The sequence below is a fragment of the Protopterus annectens genome, chromosome 2.part0 (genome assembly GCF_019279795.1).
Source record: "Protopterus annectens isolate FY-2018-M chromosome 2.part0, PAN1.0, whole genome shotgun sequence".
NCBI lineage: Eukaryota > Metazoa > Chordata > Ceratodontiformes > Protopteridae > Protopterus > Protopterus annectens.
This window is the reverse complement of record NC_056728.1, coordinates 469,341,728-469,361,226: the sequence shown is the minus strand read 5'-3', so window position 1 is coordinate 469,361,226 and position 19,499 is coordinate 469,341,728.

Here is a 19,499-nt window from a genome sequence, read left to right as displayed (position 1 = left end):
CAGGTCATAACCTTCTATAGGTCCCTGACCATGTCCCAAGACTCACAGTCCACATTCCTAAGCATCCTGGAGAATATTAGGGTCCAGCCTAACACCCTCATACTGGGAGACTTCAATGACCCCTCCATTAACTGGAAAGCTACTCATGTACCAATACATTTGCCCAAGGTTTCCTGGAATTCATTAATTCCAATGCCCTAGACCAGCTTGTTCTTACCCCCACTAGAGGTAGCAATATCCTTGACTTGGTCATTACCAGCATGGGTGACTGTTGCTCTACACCAATAGTCGACTCCTCCCTGGTTAGGTCCGACCACAAACTAATCACCTTGAATATCCACATCACTCCCACCCCCCACCCCCCACAAAGGAAACCACCATGACAAACTTTTACAAAGCTAACTTTGGTCTCCTAAAAACAGAGGTGGCTTACTTCACAGCACCCGTGCAAATGGAGAATAGTTGCATGACCACCAAATCATACACCAATGCACTGTACAAACACGTACACAAATGCATGGATCTCGCCATACCCAATAGAACCAAGAAGCTCTCCTCCAAAAAAGGAAGCCAATCTGGTGGTCCTCTGCCATAAACAAACTCTACAACAGAAGGAGGAAATTGATGCAGAATAAGGTGAAGTCCCAAGACTGGAAAAACTTCCTTATCAGCCTCAACAAAAAGTTGAGATCCCTCATCAAATCCTCCAAAGCTAGCTATGAAAACAGAATTGTAGCAGATAGTAAAGACAACCAGAAGGCCTTCTATAGTTATGTAAGGTATCTCCATGGCAATACCCAGATTTTGCTCTGTGCTACTGCAAAATGGTACTTCCTATACTGAGCCAACAGATATTGCCAATATACTGGCCAAGAGACTGAGTGCCAACTTTAACCCCCCCCCTCCAGAGAACCATTCACAATACCAGTAGATTGCCAGGCACCCAGTATTACTGCTGCATAGGTTAAAACAGCACTGTCCAAGGCCAAGAATACAGCTTTTATGGGACCTGACAATATACCTGACTGTGCTCTACATGAACTACAAAGTGAACTGGCACCTCACTTGTGTGCCCTGTTCAATCACAGCCTCTCCTCAGGCTTTGTCCCTACTGAATGGTGCACTGCTGCAGTCATCTCTCTCCACAAAGGAGGAGTGACTGCAGACCCTGGGAACTATTGCCCCATTAGCCTGATGAGTCTGCTATACAAAGCTATGGAACGCATCATCATGGACCTAATAAACAAGGATATAGGGAATCTCCAAACTCTGGATCCCACACAGTTTGGTTTTGTGAAGGGTATATCATGCCTGCGCATCTTGGTTGACTTCTTTGAGTTAGTCAACAGAGCTGTGTATTAAGTGAAGGTGGCTCATACAGCCTACCTTGATCTGGCCAAGGCCTTTAATACCATTCCCCACTCAGGAATCATAGAAAAACTCACTAAGCTAGACATCAACCCCTATATCACTAGGTGGGTTGCAAACTGGCTCACAGATAGAACCCACAGTGTGAAAGTAACTGACTCCAAGTCAGACTGCTGACCAGTCAAGAGTGGAGTCCCACAGGGTTCAGTCCTGGGTCCTCTCCTGTTTGGTATCAACTTCTCTGAAATCCAGACCAACACAAAGGGTCTCTGGTTGACAAAGTTCACAGATGATTGCAAGTTGGGAGCTATTATTAACTCTCCAAGTGATGTTGACATCCTACAGAAAGGCCTCACTGAGACCAACGACTGATGTCAAAACCATGGCCTTAAGCTCAATGCCAAAAAATGTGTCGCCATCCCCTTTGGGAAAAACCATTTCCCATGAATTACCACATCGATGGCAGCCCACTGAACACAAAAGGAGTTATAAGAGATCTAGAAACAAAGGTTGACAGCAACCTCTCTTTTGACCACCACATTGCCACTGTGGTCAAAAAGTCCTTTTATGTGGCACATCTCATTACTAGGAGTTTTTCATCCAAGAAGAAAGAGGTCATTGTTTCCCTCTACTCTTCCCTGATTAGGCCAATCATTGAGTACAATGCCCCATTTGGCATACACCTCACTAGACACCTGCAAGAACTGGAGAGGCCACAGAAGTACCTCACAAAGAGGATCCTAGGCCTTAAACACTTGTCCTATATAGACAGACTCAAAAAACTCAAACTATTCTCTGTCTCATATCGCCTACTTAGAGATGATCTATGCTTGACTTACAAAGCCATGTCTGACCCAGTTCTGTTAGAAATGCTACATCTAAAGAAATCCCAATCCCTCTGCACCACATACTCCAGAGACCTCAAACTCATTACCACAATCAACAGAGCATGCTGGAGGGACAGGTTCTTAATACAGAGACTGCCAATGCTATGGAATGGACTACCATTAGCCTAGTACACACCAATGAACCTATGAGCCCATTAGTCTGTAGAACAAAGCAACAGTTTTATATTCTAAAATAAAGGTGAACATGCATCTCAAAACTGTAAAAGGAAACTATGGATGCATTAATCTGTAGGCCAAAACAACAGTACAGTATTAGAGAGTAGTCAGATGTTTTGGGTTCAAAAACCATACTTCCTAACTATACAGTACTGTTAAGTTTTCATCAATACTGCAATGTACCTCTATACCAGTGGCACAAATGGCCTGCAGTAAACTGCAGTCCATATGACTGGAACATGCATAAGTCCAATACATGCATGCATAAAAGGATTGCTTGCTGCAATCTATAGTGTAGCGTGCATCTGTTATGAGTTGGTTAGTTTTAAAAGTAAAGGTGACAGAAGAGAGTCAAATAAATGTATAAATGCATTGTATGTCACATATTAAATTACTAATGTTATCCCTTTTTTTCTCTCACCCAAATCCTTATCTTCTCTGTTTTTTTCCACAGTACAGTGGGGTGGGCCTGCTCCACAGGATCCTCCTGTCCCCACTCCAATGGCTACAGCATCGAGGCCCAGGACATCTGGGACACAACCTGACAGCAGCTCTTCTGCTGCCCCTGGTGCTGCACTGTTGGTACATGCCTACTCTGGACAGAGTGCCTGCTCTCCATCATTGTACAGAATACCAAGAAGAGACACAGACATCAGGCACTGCAGCCATCGGTGCATTGAGGTGACAGTGATGACAGTCCAGTGGGTAAGGACTCGATTCTCAGTATAACCCAGCTTGATGACCATGGGTTCCATATGTCCACACCCTCACCCCAACCATGGTGTTCACCAAGCTCTTACATCCTTCAACATCCCTGTGTCTTGTCTTGCAAGTCCTGTCTCTCTGTGATTGCTTCCTCACCTACCTGACCCAGACATAACTACATCCCTTTCTCAACATTTTTCTCTCTCTAAAAAAAATAAAAAGGGCATCTGACCCACAAAAAATATTCTTCCCATACATAGCTCTCTATTTTGGGCACATGTCTTCTTGACACACTTGATTCAGTCCATCTGGCTATACAACATGATTGTGTTGTGGTCACCTCTCTCACCAGAGGTGGCAGTGTAAATTCAGCTAATATTCTGCACATATGATCATTTTTCACTGTTGAAGAAATGGATAGCTATGTTTCTTTCCTACCTCCCTCCTACACATTCCTGCCCTGCTTTCACTCTGTTTTTTTCCCCTGCTTGCTCATCTCTTTGCTATCTTCCCCATTTCATTTCTTTAAAGACTTATTGTGAGATGGTGCACATCACACACCTAAGTGAAGCAATGGTGACCGGCAGCAATATATGTAAATGTATTTAAAAGCATCATAGACACTTGTAAAAGTATGACCTACACCAGCATTCGAACCCAGTAACTTCTGCCTCCAACAACAATGCTTGAAAACCTACTGCCACAGAGTCAGTTAATTACCAGGTATATTTTAGAGACTCAATACAACTTTAGCAATGCGGCTGGAGTTTGTGCACTGTTTATCTATGAGAAATCCTGCTGATCACCACGCTATGGAAATATATATATATATATATATATATATATATATATATATATATATATATATATATATATATACTTTATTTACTTATTTATTTGACATTTGTTGACCGGGTATGTCTGTCTGGGCATGAGCCCTTTTTCAGCAGAGGCCTGGGGAGAAACACTCCAGAGTTAACATACAACAGCAATTAAGCAATAAGTAATACAATAAGTTGATATCAGAGTGATAAATAGTGCAAGTTAAACATTAGCAAAACCAAAGTTAAATAGTGCTCCAGATAACAAGTATTAAAGATTAAAATAAAGGGGCTTCTTATTACAAATAGAACAAGGGAAGATTTTCTAAATACAGAAGATTAAGTCAGTACTTATTATCAATGATGCCGAAATTATTTCAGAGGAAGTATGGAAACCAGTTATAGATAGAGAAGAGATATTAGTGAAGAAGAGAATTCAAATAAGATGAAGATGTAATGGAGAATTGGGTTAAAGCAAGGTGAACAAGCAGGAGAGTTAAAAATTAGTTAGTAGAGAATATGACCAAGGAAAGAGAGACTGAGAGTTTAAGGAAAAGGAAGAATAAGAAAAAGATGAGTGAGCAGGAGAAGGAGGAGAGAGGCAGAGAATAGCAGAAATATTGTTATAATGCACAGAAAGGTAGGAGGAGGTTGGATGTTAGTGGGGAAGGAAGGAAGTGGTAAGAAAAGTGAAGGAGGGGAAGAAACACAGGTGGGAAAAGGGGGAAATAAGGAGGGAATATTTAAGTGGAGTGGTTACATTGACATTTCCTAGAGCTAAGTAGGTATTGTCAGAGAGCTGTTTTAAAAACTTGTGTATGAGTGATATTTCTAAGAGCCAAAGGAAGCTTATTCCATGAGAGAACTGGAAGGTAGCAGTAAAGGTTTTGCCCATAAGATTTTTTTGGATTGTGAATCTATAAAAGGTATTGGTCAGCACTTCTAAGGGGGCAAAGTGGATTATAGAGAGAGACAAGAGAAGACAGACTGGGGCAAGAAGAGGGATTATGAAGGATGGTGTGGATTATAAGAAGTTGAGTGTAGCTGAGTTGGTTAGGAAATTCTAACCAGTTAAGATTCTGGAGAGCAAGGCAGTGATGATTTTTAGGTGGCATGTTAGCAGCAAATCTGGCAACTTTGTTATATGTAGTTTCTAATTTAGATAAAATACAGGACTGTAAGTTAGTTAGAACTTGGGAGCAATATAGGAGGTTGGGAAGCAAGTAGGCCTGGACTCTAGAGTTAGGGGTGAGGAACTTCCTTATTTCTATAAAGTAGGCCAAGCTTTTGGTGTGTTTCATTTATACAGTACTGTACATGGCAGGTAAATTTAAGTTGGTCATCAATGATTACACCAAGCAGCATAGTGTGGGGTTCAGATGAGATGATGGTATTGTTAAGAGAAGTGATTGTGAAAGAGGATTTTAAATAATTTAAAGTTTTGGGCAGGAATAGAAGTATAGTCTTTTTGGGGTTAAGAATGAGCTGATTGTTAGAAAGCCAAGTCTCAATAAGGTTAAAGGAGGTTTGAGTGAGGGGAAAACAGATCAGGGAGATTGTCAGCAGTGGTAATGATGGCTGAATCATCCTCATACTGTATGAGGGAAGACTGAGGACAGGAAGTATTAAGTTGGTTAGTAAATATGTTAAAAAGAAGAGGACCCAAAAAGGAACATTGAGGGACACCCATTTTACTGGGAGAAAGGGAGATAGGGCTGTGAGCCATTTGACTGATTGTTATCTATTAGTGAGGTAGCTAGTAAACCAGGAAATAGTGGAAGAGGAGAGATTTAGTTGAGTTAGTTTAGAGAGGATGCTAGAGTGGGAGACAGTGTTGAAGGCTTTGGAGAGGTCTAAGAAGAGGCTGGAAACAAGTTTATTATTGTCTCTAGCAAGGTAGATAAAGTTAGTAAAGGAGATAAGCACAGTAATGGTACTATGGTGAGGGCAAAATCCATGCTGAGTATGGGTAATCAAGTTTTTAAGCATAAGATAAGACAGGATTTGTTTATAAACACAGTGCTCAAGAATTTTGGAGAATGGTGACATAATTGCAATTGGACAATAATTAGAAAGTTCTATTGAGTTGCCTCCCTTGTGAATTGGAATAGTGTAGACCTTTTTCCAGAGAGTTAGGACAAAGGGTTTATGGATAGAACAGTTGATTAGGATAGATACAGGATAGGCAATGGAGTCAGATGCTAACTTTAGAAAATATGAAGGTAGGTTGTCGGCTGATACAGAGCATGATTTAAGTTTGCTAAGAAGCTTTTTAATATAACTAGTGGGGATGGGACTCAGTGGGAAAGGAGAGTTTTGTTGTGGGTGCATGCTGGGAAGTGCGGGATTGATGGTGTTGGGAGAAGGCATGAGTTTACTTATGGTATCAATAAAGTAAGTATTAAGGATAGAATCAGTTTCTTGGGGTGTGTTATTAGGGCAAGGATTGGGTGATCAGGGCTTGCCAGGGTAGAGAATATGGTTGACAGAATGCCAACATTTTTTAGGGTTTTTAGTTTGAGTGATTAGAGGATCTTTATTATGAATACAGCGTTTTCTAATCCTTTTAACGACTTTTTGCATAATGGTTGCTGCATGTTGGTGTAGGATGCACACCACTATGCAATTATGGTTTAAAGAAAAACTATAGGGAAGATAATGACAGTGGTGAAATGGGGAGCAAGCATGGGGAAAAACAAAGTGAAAGGAGGGCAGGAATGTGCAGGAGGGTGGTAGGAAAGAACCATAGCTATCCATTTCTTCAACAGTAAAAGATGATCATATGTGCAGAATATTAGCTGAATTCACACTGCCACATCCAGAGAGAGGGGTGACTACAACACATTCATGTTGTATAGCCAATTGGACCAAATCAACTATGTGAAGAAGATGTGTACAAACTAGAGAGCTATGTATGGGACAATTTTTTTTCTTGAGAAAGGTGCCCATTTTTTTTCTTTTGAGAGAGAGAGAGAGAGAGAGAGGAATGTTGGAGAAAAGACTTACATATGTCTGGGTCAGGTAGGTTAGGAAGCAATCACAGACAGGACATACAAGAAAAGACACAGGGACAGGAAAGAAGACAAGAGGTTGGTGAACACTATGGTTGGAGTGAGGGTGGGGACATCGACAACCCATGGTTGTCAAGCTTGGTGACTGTGAGATCTGAGTCTTCACCCATAGGACTGTTATCACTGTCACCTCACTGCACTGATGGCTCCAGAGCCTGATGTCTTAGTCTCCTTCTTGCATTGTTAAGTACAATGTTGGAAAGCAGTGTCTCCATCTGGCATAGGCATACGCCAACAGTGCAGCACACAATCCTATGCATCAACCTTGGCAGTTAATCACAGGTGAAAAAAATCACCACCTCCACCACTGCTCCTGGAGGGAACCACTGACCTATCTTGAAGGTCAGAACTACGTGAGGGGCCAGGTAGTGCAGGGTCAGCTGAGGGGGTGCTGTCAAGTTGCATCCCAGATGTGCTGAGCCTCATGCCGTAACTGATGGAGTGGGGGCAGGAGGATCCTGTGGGATAAGCCTACCCCACTGTGCAGTGGAAAAAAAAAGAAAAGATAAGGGTCAGGTTGAGAGAAAAAAAGGATAACATTAGTAACTTCATATGTGACGTACAATGCATTTGACTCTATTCTCTTAACATTAGTTTTAAGACTACCCACTCCTAACAAATAACATTTTTACTTTTAGGACTACCCAACAAATAGCAGATGCACACAATACTAAAGATTTCAGCAAGCAATCCTTGATGTGCGCATATATTGCATGTATGCATGTTCCAGTTATAGACTACAGTCTACAGCAGGCCATTTATGTCACTGGTATAGAGGTTTGAATTTACCTTAAAATATTAACAACAAATTAATAGTATTGTATAGCTGGGAAGTGTAATATGTGAGCTCATGACTTCTGACTACTGTCTAACACTGTATTATTGGTTTGGCCTACAGATTAATGCATGCATAGTTTGTTTTTACAGTTGACAGATGCCGGCTCACTTTGATATTAGAATATTGAACTGTTGGTTTGTGCTACACTGTAATATTGAACTGTTGGCTTGTGCTACACTGTAATGCATGCATATTTGCTTTTACAGTTGAGATATGCATGCTCACTTTGATACAACTGTATAAGATAACACAAAAGACTTGCTTAAACTTTTAATGCTACAGTAACACTATTATTCTGCTGCATACATAACACATGCTTCTTTCATTTGGGCCAATCTAGTGGCATGGGTTCTCAAATTAAGTTCTCTCTCTGTGACAGCTGTAAAAATAAACAGAACAGAATACCATTATGAATACCAGTCTTGACTATATTCAGCTTTTAACTCTTACAAGTAGTCTCTGTAAATGATACTTACACATCTGTGGTGTTCTCTGGCCTACATTACGCATTCCAGTGTTCAAGGGTATCCCTCTTCCTCCTCCAGAGATCATTGTAGTGATGTCTACATTGCTCACCAGTGTTGTGGATACCAGTAGCACTGGTCACAGCCCAGAGAAGACTATCCCATGCCTCTCACTAGTAGTTTGAGCTGGAATAGTCCCTCTACAATAGTCTGGGCTCATGCTCCTTCACTAGGAGTCTAACAAAAACGTTGGACTCCTGGACACCCAATCTTTGAGCATGGAAACTCACTCCCTCTCCACGAATGCCTGACATGCCAACCATAGATCAAGACCAATTTAGAATGATTGTTTCCCACCAGCTACAGTTATAGTGGTTACTGAGAGTGCGCACAGTGTTTGAAAATGATGCACGATGCTTACCATCATGTAAATATGGTGCTCAACAGTATGTAATGGTAAACAGAGCACAACATTGGCAAAAAATGTAATTTCAGGGTTATTGGATGTTCAGGCTTTTGTGTATGTGCTTTAGGCAAAAGTGAAGGTCATGCCAGTCCACATAGCAGGAATACACTGACAGGAATATAGTACACAGTACATTTTCTATTTTTGGCTGACTGCTTCCTGAGTGGTCCGGGTTCTCCTATTCCAGTGTTTGCTGCACATGGCAACGTGGCACATCATGTAAACAGTGGCAAATAAAAAATAAATTTAAATGGAGAAAACTAAGGAAAGGGAAAAGAAAATGCTGTGATGTCATACAATGCTAAGATCTGAATATTATGGTGGGACTTGTGATGTGCACCATACATTTGGGCTGGATCATACTGTAACAAACATGTTAGGAAGTAATTATAAACATTGTAGAGTTTATTTCACAACCCTCACAAGAGCATTCACTATCAAGTTGTGACATTGTGATGCTTTCAGTTGTCAAACTTTCCAAGGCCAATATAAGTTAAATATACAATGACCAGATAAACACCACAAATGCTGATATACTAAGCAGTAAATTAGCTATGAACCCTGAGCATCAGACATAATTTTTTTTAATCCCTGAACCAGAAAGGTAGAACATAGGGATATGGCACAGTTATCATCACTTGCACAGGGTGTTGTGTTGGGGAGCAGAAAGCCTAGGTTGACATAAAAGGTCAGTGAGAGTGTGTGAGTAAGAAGGAGAAGAAGTCAGACATTTGGACAAAACAACAAATGGTAAGACAAAATGAGTAACTGCTGTGTGTGTGTCTGTAGGGGTCCTCCAGGCGAAATTGGTGTGTGAGTGTGTGCATGAACACAGAGAAGCTGAGTACTCACTCTATGCCTCTATGTTTTGGACAAGTGTGGGCCATGCACTACAGAGGTGGCAGTTCATCGTTGTCATCCATAACCATGAGAACTGGCTCTGCCAGGAGTTGCATATGCATGGTGATGTCCAGGACCACACTTAGATGCAGTGCTGCTTGCTGAATGTGACTGCTGTCTGCTGGATGAGCTCCCTTCATGGGAACACCCAGGACCATGAACCCATGGCCTGCAATATCTCTATATGGACAGCACACTCACTGATGGAGCAGTGGAAGTACTGCCACTATGGGACAGTGATGTGGCATGGCCACATTGGCTGACAACAGATGATGTGGCTGGCCTATGCCCATGAGAATGCTGTTCCCCTCCCCGCACATGTTCCATCACAGACACTGCTCATCCCATGACAGACATCCCTCAGTCCATCACAGACACTCCTCATTCCAACATGTTATTCATCCAATCCAGTGAATCGGCAACACAATGGAGGCAGTCACAAATGTCTGACTGTGCCACACCCACAACCCTGAGCATTTGTCTGGAGCATCGAATGTGCTTGTGCCTCCATGATGACCCTAAACATACATTGAGTGGCTTGGGGAGTGACACCTGCACCAGGTGGAGGAGGGACAGCAGCCCCCCCCCCCTGAGCACCTCTATCAATATTCCTGCATGGCACCTTGCCCACACTTTGGCTATGGGCAGACTCAACAGGAACTGAATTCACAGTAGCCACATTTCCCTGATCAATGTCATCACCCTCCCCCTGTCCAATATCTTGGGCTTAGTGGACTGGGTAGGTGTAGTCCTCCTAGCTGTTTCCAATGTAAATGCAAGGGGTGGCTGTATGTCAACCTCTGTGTCAGATTCAACCTCTGCACCCCCCCCCCTCTAACTGTGCCTCAGGTCATTGATGTGAATTTAGCCATCTCCCTGGCATTATTGTAGGTGTCTTAAAAGAAAACAGGCATATAATACACATAAGTATCACATAACTGGGAGATTGTCATAATAATTAACCTGTTTACCTTACGAACACAAGGTGCAGGGTTTGATTCTCACATGGGGATAATTGGCTAAGATTAAAATGACCCACACAGGCAGTTAGCCTAATACTAATCCTCTATGAACTACAAAATAACTGTTTACAGATAAAACATAAAAGGTAGCCAATCATTATTACCCACTGAAGAAATATTAAACTGTCTAGAGATGTAAAATACTAACAGCCAGAAGGAGGCAAAACAAAGAAAGTAACAAGAGCGACATGTCTTTGTTAGCGCCAGAAGAGGAACTCACCTTAGCCTTCACCAGTGGCGGCTGGTGACTTCAAATCAAAGTGGGGGGGGGGGCTGAAGGATATAGCTGAATGAGCAAGGGCAGATAGAAAGGGGTGTGGCCAACTAGAAAGGGATGAAGCTATGTTACAGAAATTCTCATTAACTCACTAACTATTTTACATTCATCTTAAAATGCAGACAAAAAAGTATTACAGTTTTACAAATATATAATTACAACAGGAAACAGCAGGGCAATTTGTTTAATTCACACCCATCCCAAATTCCTAGTGCCTAGCCCACCAACAGTATCTGATTTGATCTTGCAAGGTTAAAAAAAACAACAAAAAAGACAATACTGTCATTAAAGTAAGTTTCCTTTTTTTCACATAAACACTCAGTTCAGAGCTTATGTTTGATCTTACTTCACTCAAATGCATATTATTCTTGTAAAGCAAGCTAGAACTGCAGTCATGCCATTTGCACATAAGCATTGCCCCATCCCAACTGCCTACCCAGAGAATCAGCTTTGAGCCTAAAAGGTTTAAAATAATGAAAATAAAAGACAACTGTTACATTACTGCATTTCTTTCACATCACATAGCCCAGAACTTGCATGTGATCTTACTTCAGTTCACCCATACACACTTTATTCATGCAAAAGTAAGAGTTTGTTTCAACAACAAAACATTGATAAGCCACCCTAATTTATCTTGACTAACCCTGCAAAAAATACTAGGTTAAAAAAACAGATGTCATCCACAAATGGCTCTCCAGAACACACTGCATACCTAGTATCTCTTTGACTCCTGCCAGGATATTCTTCTTCTTCTTTTGGCTTTTCCCAGTTAGGGATCACCAGAGCGGATCATCTGTCTGCTCATGATTGGCATTGGAGTTTTACAGTGTTGAGTTGCCAGCCCGGCACCCAACCTTCCACAGAAGGCATACACATGCATACACTCATACCTAGGGCCAATTTAGAGTGTCCAATCCACCTACTGCATGTCTTTGGGATGTGGGAGGAAACCGGAGCACCCGGAGGAAACCCATGCGACCACAGGGAGGACATGCAGACTCTGCACAGAAAGCACCCCAGACGAGACTCGAACCAGAGAACCTCTTGCTGTGAGGGGCAGCGCTAACCGCTGCACCACAGTGGCTGCTTCTCCTGCCAGGATATTATATTAAAAAAAAAAGAAAGTCATCTACAGCCCCCAAAAGACATTGATCACTAACATCTGGTTGAACCTCCCAGAGTATTATGTAAAAAAAAGAAAATCAACATTCCCCAAAACACATTGCCTTCAGTGTTAAAAACTCTGTGTGCATATTGTTTTATGCTCTACCTCTACAGTGATTACAGATATTTGGATTTAATTTACAACTTTTATTTTACATTTTATAGCATACACACTGATAGACATTTGCTAAACAAAGCAATACAGTTGTACAGTGAAAACAGACTTAGCATTAAAACTTCTCTGTCTTTCAAACTCATTCATTGAAACAGCACTGAAACCCACATTCAAAGAAAATGCATTTGGGCAGTGGTGGCTTAAGTTTACCTTTGGGCTGTTTTCAAATTATAGGCCCCTTTCATACATTTAGGACCATGCTGAAGTTCTTTGATTCACCTTCCTGATTTATTCAATTATAAAATATATTAATTAAATTATATCCCTTGTACAATACAGCAGCACTTGTTAGACCGTATTTTAAAGTTATAGTTTTGAACATTTTTCCAGTAAACAATGAAACAAAACATATGAGCCACTAATAACAAAGCTGCCCCATTCAGAACATTTCAACCATAAAAGGCCACTCAAACTTCTGTCATTACAATCCACCAATATCAGTCAATATGTACAATCTCTGCAGAAGTAAAAGTCATCTGAATAATTCCACATTAAAGAAATTTGAACCAAATGAAGGGGTTGCTGCTAGAAAATGACTTTATATTTCAGTGTTTTCATCTACAAATTCAGTGCCTGTTTCTCTTGAAGAATAAATTCCATATGTTACATTAAAAAATGTAAACTGGTATGTTGAAATAGGGAATGGATGGCAAACTGAAAAACAGGTTCATGGTTAATAGTTATAGGAGTTTTGTTTCCACTTTGGCCCCCCAAGAATCTTAAATTATAGGTAACGAGCTTCTATCATTCCTAGCATATGCCTTGAGTTCATGGTCCAAATGTCTTTTGTCAGCTTTGAATTATTCCTTTGTAATCAGCTGTCTTTTTTACTTCAGATATTTCAAACCAAAACATAATTTTGGAGATCTTATAAATGCTACCTTATGTTAGAGATTATTTTTTATCATTCTAGGATACCTTAACACTGATTGTCATACACTGATTTATTCATATTGTTTATTTTTCTATCTCTTACATTGTAACGTTTTTTTTGTCATACTGTTTAATATATTTTATTCTTTGGTGTGTACATATCCAAATAAATACAGGGTGATGGTCTCACATTTGGTAACATACCTCCATAACTTATCATACAAAAAATCCAAAAGTACATAAAAATAAATAATATCCATGAATTATTACCATCTTTTGCTCTTATTACAAGTCATGTTCTTTTTTCTTCTAATTTTGTTATTTGAAATACTATCTTATTCTAAGATGTATGGGAGTTTTTAACTTGTCTCATTTCTTCTAATAGATTCATAGATAAGTTCTAGGAAAGCTATCCTTGTAGTCCAATTAAAGTATAGCCAATTTCCCTTACAAAGATGAATATCAAACCTCGTCCTTGCTTCTAAGAAACAAGCATTCTAACCATCACACCAAACCTAAAGTGTTTTTGTGTTAATTTTCTTTAATCTCCCCATACAGGGTTTCTTGCGTGAACTGTATACTGTTTCTCGTGGAAAACTTCAGCCTTATATATGTTCTAGTATAGATGGGACCCTCCCAAACTGCTTATATCACTGAAAAGGGTGTATAGCAACTGCTTGTGCAGATATGTAGCACACCCTCTGTGCTATTAATGCCTTTCATTTTGCAGTCACATTCCCTAAATTTTCTTATTGCCCTCTCACATTGAATTTTCCAGTCTGAAACAAATATCAAAAGTTCTTTGCACTTTTTGAATGTACATCACCTTCCACAAATGCATCTTTTTGCTGAAGTTTTCTTTCCAATGTGCATTTCTTTGAGAACTCTCTGTAATAAAGCACAAAAGCAAACAAGCTGTTTCGCCAATGCCGGTAGCAACTAAAGTGAAATTACTGTGCTACTACTGATTGTTTCTTGCTCTCTTTTTTGGAAAGAGAGTGAGAACCAATCAGTAGCCATCCAGCTGTCCATATCACGTACATGACTGTGGACTTGGCAGTCTGATTCCCTTTCACTTTACTGTGCGGTTAAACTGCATAGACTTCTGGGCATCACACTAATGCCTTCTCTCTTTAATCTGGGCTGCTTTTACAGTAGTCCAGATTTACATCAACTAATTAAAAAAAAAAACATCCTGGAACTCACTGAGCATGTGCAGTTCGAGTTCCGAGACTTTGCGAGTCAGTCGGACTTGTGCTAAGCAAAGCACTGCAGCCAGCCAGTAAATTTGTATTTAAAATTAAAATTAATTTATAAACATTTTTTTTTAAACTTTCTTTTCTTCACAGACAGCTGGGGGGCTGCAGTCCTGCAGTCCGATGCAACCAGCCACCACTGGCCTCCCCCCCCCACAAAAGGACAGGCAAATGGCCATTTTGCCTAACAAAACATCTTTGAAATGCTAAAAGTGCTGTTAAAGGAACTGTACCTGAAACATCTGTACATATTTCTCACACAACATTCCTTTGCATGTATTTTCATGTCTTGCCAATCATATCTACCTCTGAAATGACTTGACAAACATGGCCATGCCATCAGTACACTTCTAAGTGATGCATACAGATAACAGTGTAAAAGCGTGTGATTCACATTACTGTTAAATACATTCCATCACATGCACTATGTAGGTGACAAAATGGAACCATACCTTCTGAGATTCAATACTCCTCTGTACAGATATCCTAAAGAAAATGCTTTCTCTGACTGTTCTAGACATATAGAACTATCCTCAACATCAGTTTACCTAGCCTACAGGGTTGCCTTTTTATATGGTGTAGATTATGAATGCATTGCAGCTATAAGTTATTACTGTTTGGGACGAGAAGATCAGCAAACAGCAATGCTGATTATCTTACTTCCACTGGTTGTGTCAGCTTAAAACTAGAAAGTGTCTCTAGAGAGATCAGAGTCCTTTCTCATCAATATAACACAGAGGCTGAAAACCATGCATGATCTATGTGGATAGATTTAAAGCCATATCACTGTAATCTGTCTGGTATAGGATGAGATCATGTCTGCCTGGCATCCAGCCCACTGTTTGACCATGCCCTGGTGGGATTACTACATATCCAAAACTATCATATACCTGATGACATCAGCAAAGTCTGTTGAGGCTAGAATAAGTGTCCCACATGCTGGTGTAAAATGATCTCAGAAATGTCAATCAATAGCTCACACACACACACACACACACACACACACACACACACACACACACACACACACACACACTTGACTGCAGTGAGACTAGAACCCCTACCTATCTAAGTACACAGAGTATAAAACACAGTACTTAACACTGATTTATACAGAAGTGCAGGTGAACTTATAGTAGATGACAGTAGGGCATGTGGGAGACAGTAGGTTGTGAGGGCTGCATGAAATGGATATGTAGGGTTGTGCAAGTATCAAAATACTGACAATTCATGCCATTGGAAAACTAACTGTAGTATACCATGTCTACTCTGCTGACTAGACACACACAGATGACTGTAGTGAGAACAGAACCCTTGTCTATCTAAGTGCATAGACTACAGAACACAGCAGTTAGAGTAAGCATGAAGGCACAAGTCTGATTTATATAGGAGTGCAGGTGAACTTTATAGTAGATGACGTCAGCAGGCCATGTGGGAGACAACAGGTTGGGAGGGCTGCATGAAATGGATGTGTAGGCTTGCGCAAGTATCAAAATACTGGCAATCCATGCCATTGGAGAAGTAACTGTAGGATACCATGTCTACTCTGCTGAGTAGACACACACAGTTGACTGCAAAGAGATCCGAATCTCTACCTATCTAGGTGCACTGAGTACAAAACACAGTGCTTAATGCAAGTGCTACAGCACAAGTCTGAGTAATGCAAGGATGCAGGTACACTTATAGTAGATGACATCAACAGACCATGTGGGAACAATGGCTTGGGAGGCCTGCATAGGCACATAGCTTCATAGCATTATATGAGGCTACTAGCCTAATAGTACTAGGCAGTTTAGAAGCCTAGCTGTGTAACAACACAAGTACCCTTACTGAGCATAGTTGGATGTTTGAGTTTACAGAGTGAGGTTGTGATCACCACCAACTGGCCCTGTCCATAAGGAAGCACACAACAACTTTGTAGTTTGGTTAATATATGTGTGTGGAAAAAGTACTGAGACCCCAGGTTTGCAGTGCTTGGTGGGGGGGGGGCAACACATGGATGTATTGTAAATATATGACATATAGTTAGATCGGGCCCTTAGTTTGCAATGTTTCCATATGTAGTTTTATGTCATACAAAGGAAATGGACAATTAGCACCAATAATAAAGCATCATATATACAGTTCCATAGCACAGTGAGCAGCACATTTGCATGATGGTTAACAAAGTGTGCATGCATTCGAGATACACCTGTTTGCTTGTAAGTAAGCAGTATGCAAACAAGACCCACTTTGCTAATGTCTGACAGTTAGTATTGAGTATCTAACATATACCTGCTGGTTATCAGCACCACATTTGGGTGATGGTAAGCAGAGTGCAACAGTGGCAGGCAATGCAATTTCATGTTTATTGTATGTACAGGCAGTTGTGTATGTGTTGTTGGCAAAAGTGAAGGCCATGCTGGTCCAGATAGCAGAAATACATTTACAAGGCTATAGTACACAATATAGCCACAGTCATACATTTGATCATAAATGCTATAATACATAGATTACTAAATCAATAAAGTAGTAGTGTATGGAATATGCTGGATTCAAAACCAGGACCTTATGTATGGCAGTCCTACATTTACACATGTTGCCACAAGAAGGGTGAGGAAACAGTTGATCATGTTGCACATCATTGCTGTAAACTGCAATGACACAGCAGTAAAACAAAGGTTGCACACTCTGTACCAGAACATAGGACCATCTGTACTCCAGGCTAGGTTTTTGCGATGGCCAAGAGCATTAATTGAATGCATCCAGTTTCTATTTTTGGCTGTCTGCTTCCTATGTGGTTTGTTTTTTTCCTGTTTCCGCAATGCTGAGCTTCCCACAAACCAGATAAGCACAGCCAAACCTAAAATGTGTTTGTTATCTGGTTCCACTGCTTGTGCTACTCAGCACATCATGCAAAAAGTGGAATTAAAAACAAGAAAAATAAGAAAAAAGGGGAAACATGTGAAATGAGGAAAAGCAATGTATGACACACACAGCAGAAAATGATAGTATACATGATATATTTCTACCTAATTCAAGATTTGAACTCACACCAATGCAGCTTCAGAAAACAGGATGGATGCCTTATTCCTCTTTGTCAGATGAACAGCTTTGCAGGAAAGAACTGAAGTCATTCTTCAACTGCAACAGAATATACACTGTTAACAAACATCAGCTGTTATTTGTACATTTAATTATCTTTATTAAACTTGGACATAGTGCACTTAGTGATCACTCAACCTGTTATAATTATGCTTGCAAATATACAGCTCTGTCTTACATTTCTCTGTTTCTTGGCAATTCATCACTTATCTGACTAGTAGTGTGAGACATGCAGTGTGCAAGCCATTCCATATCATTGGCCTTAAAATGTTTGAGGATATTAATTGGGAGTAATATGATATGCAGTTGCCAGCAACTGAAGGCCAGGCTGGATGGCACAAACAAGCATATACTGCTCTTTTGGGGAGAGCATAGGTGAGTTACTGTTATGGCACAAACAAGCATAGCCTGTTCTTTTGGGTGGACAAAGCTGAGTTACTGTTATGGCACAAACAAGCATAGTTTGTTCTTTTTGGGGGGAGCAAAGGAGAGTTACTGCTATGGTACAGACAAGGACATGATTCTCTTGTTACTCTCCTTGTTCTGCATCCTGCCTTTTGTTTGATCTTGGTAAGTGTTGTGAAGTCAGAAACTGCAATGTGTATCATTACTTTCTAACTTCTCTCTTTGGATCATAGGACCATAGGAGATTACTAGGTTATCAACCTGGAGGACATATTAAACCTAGCCATTTCATCCCAATGTAATACCATAGAAATGCTAGTCAATACCCAAGACTGCATTTAGTGATGACTGTCCATGTCCAGGAAGGTTGTGAGCACCATCTCTGGTAAGAATTTATGGTGCCCCATCCACTCACTCAGGTTCCTCTTGAACAGTGTCATAGAGATGCTCTGTTTTCACAAGAATTGGTAACCTGTTTCAAAGACATGGCAGTCACTGGAGATAAATCTGTCCCACCAGCATGTCTTTTTTAATTTGCAGGCCATATTTAGGTCCATGGAATGGCCAGACTAGTCTTGTTTGATTTATAGATATGCAGCAAGTTCATTAGGTTTGGGTCTTGGATTGTTCTGTAGCCCAAGCATAAGTCTTCCCTAAGAAGTCTATATGATATGGAGTATAATGACAGGGACTTTAGTCCGTCTGTGTAAGGCGCATCCTGGAGGCCTTTGATCTTCTTTGTTAGAAACCTTTGAGGTCTCTCTAATTGCTGCAGGTGCTTAGTACGGTACATGCCAAACAGGGCGTTATACTTATACAAAGGTATGATGCCAAACTGAGGGCATGCAGTGATCATCAGTAGTTTTGAGAGGTATGACTGTGTGAATCTTTGATGCTTGAGGCCTACTATTTACTAATTGACACATATGAGTAAAATAAGTCTCTGCTGTCACATGCTAAGATACTTTCTGTACAAATCCACCACTATTTACTTGATTACTGTACCAAGTTACGAAATACAGGGATATTCCATAATATTATTAAAGAATGCACTCTAGGTTAAGGACTTACCTTGCAAATGCAGCAGTTGACACAATTTTAGTTCAGGGCTGACTCTGTCTGATGGAAGCAATACACAGCCAATACATGCAGAGGAAAAGGGTGTTTGAGTTGCCTGGCATCAATTTTAATATATATATGTGAGTAGGAGAATGGTATTAGGAACCTAGGTGGTCAGTGTGATATGCATTGTCTTTTAGCCACAGAAAAGGCATACTGAGTACACCTATGTCTGCCTCCAGCCACAAGAGCTGGGGGTTCCCCCTCTGAGTCCTCTTCTGACTCTGGTTGTGGTAACCTAGGCATTGGTGGGGGGATGTGTGTCTCTTCCCTTACTGATCTTGCTGCAGCTGTTTCTGCAGGATCAGATTGTGTAGCATAGCAGATACTGTGAAGATTTGTGCATATGTGCATGGATTATACTGCAGGGCTCCACAATATGTATCTAGGTACCACAACTGTGACTTCAGCAGCCCATACATATTCT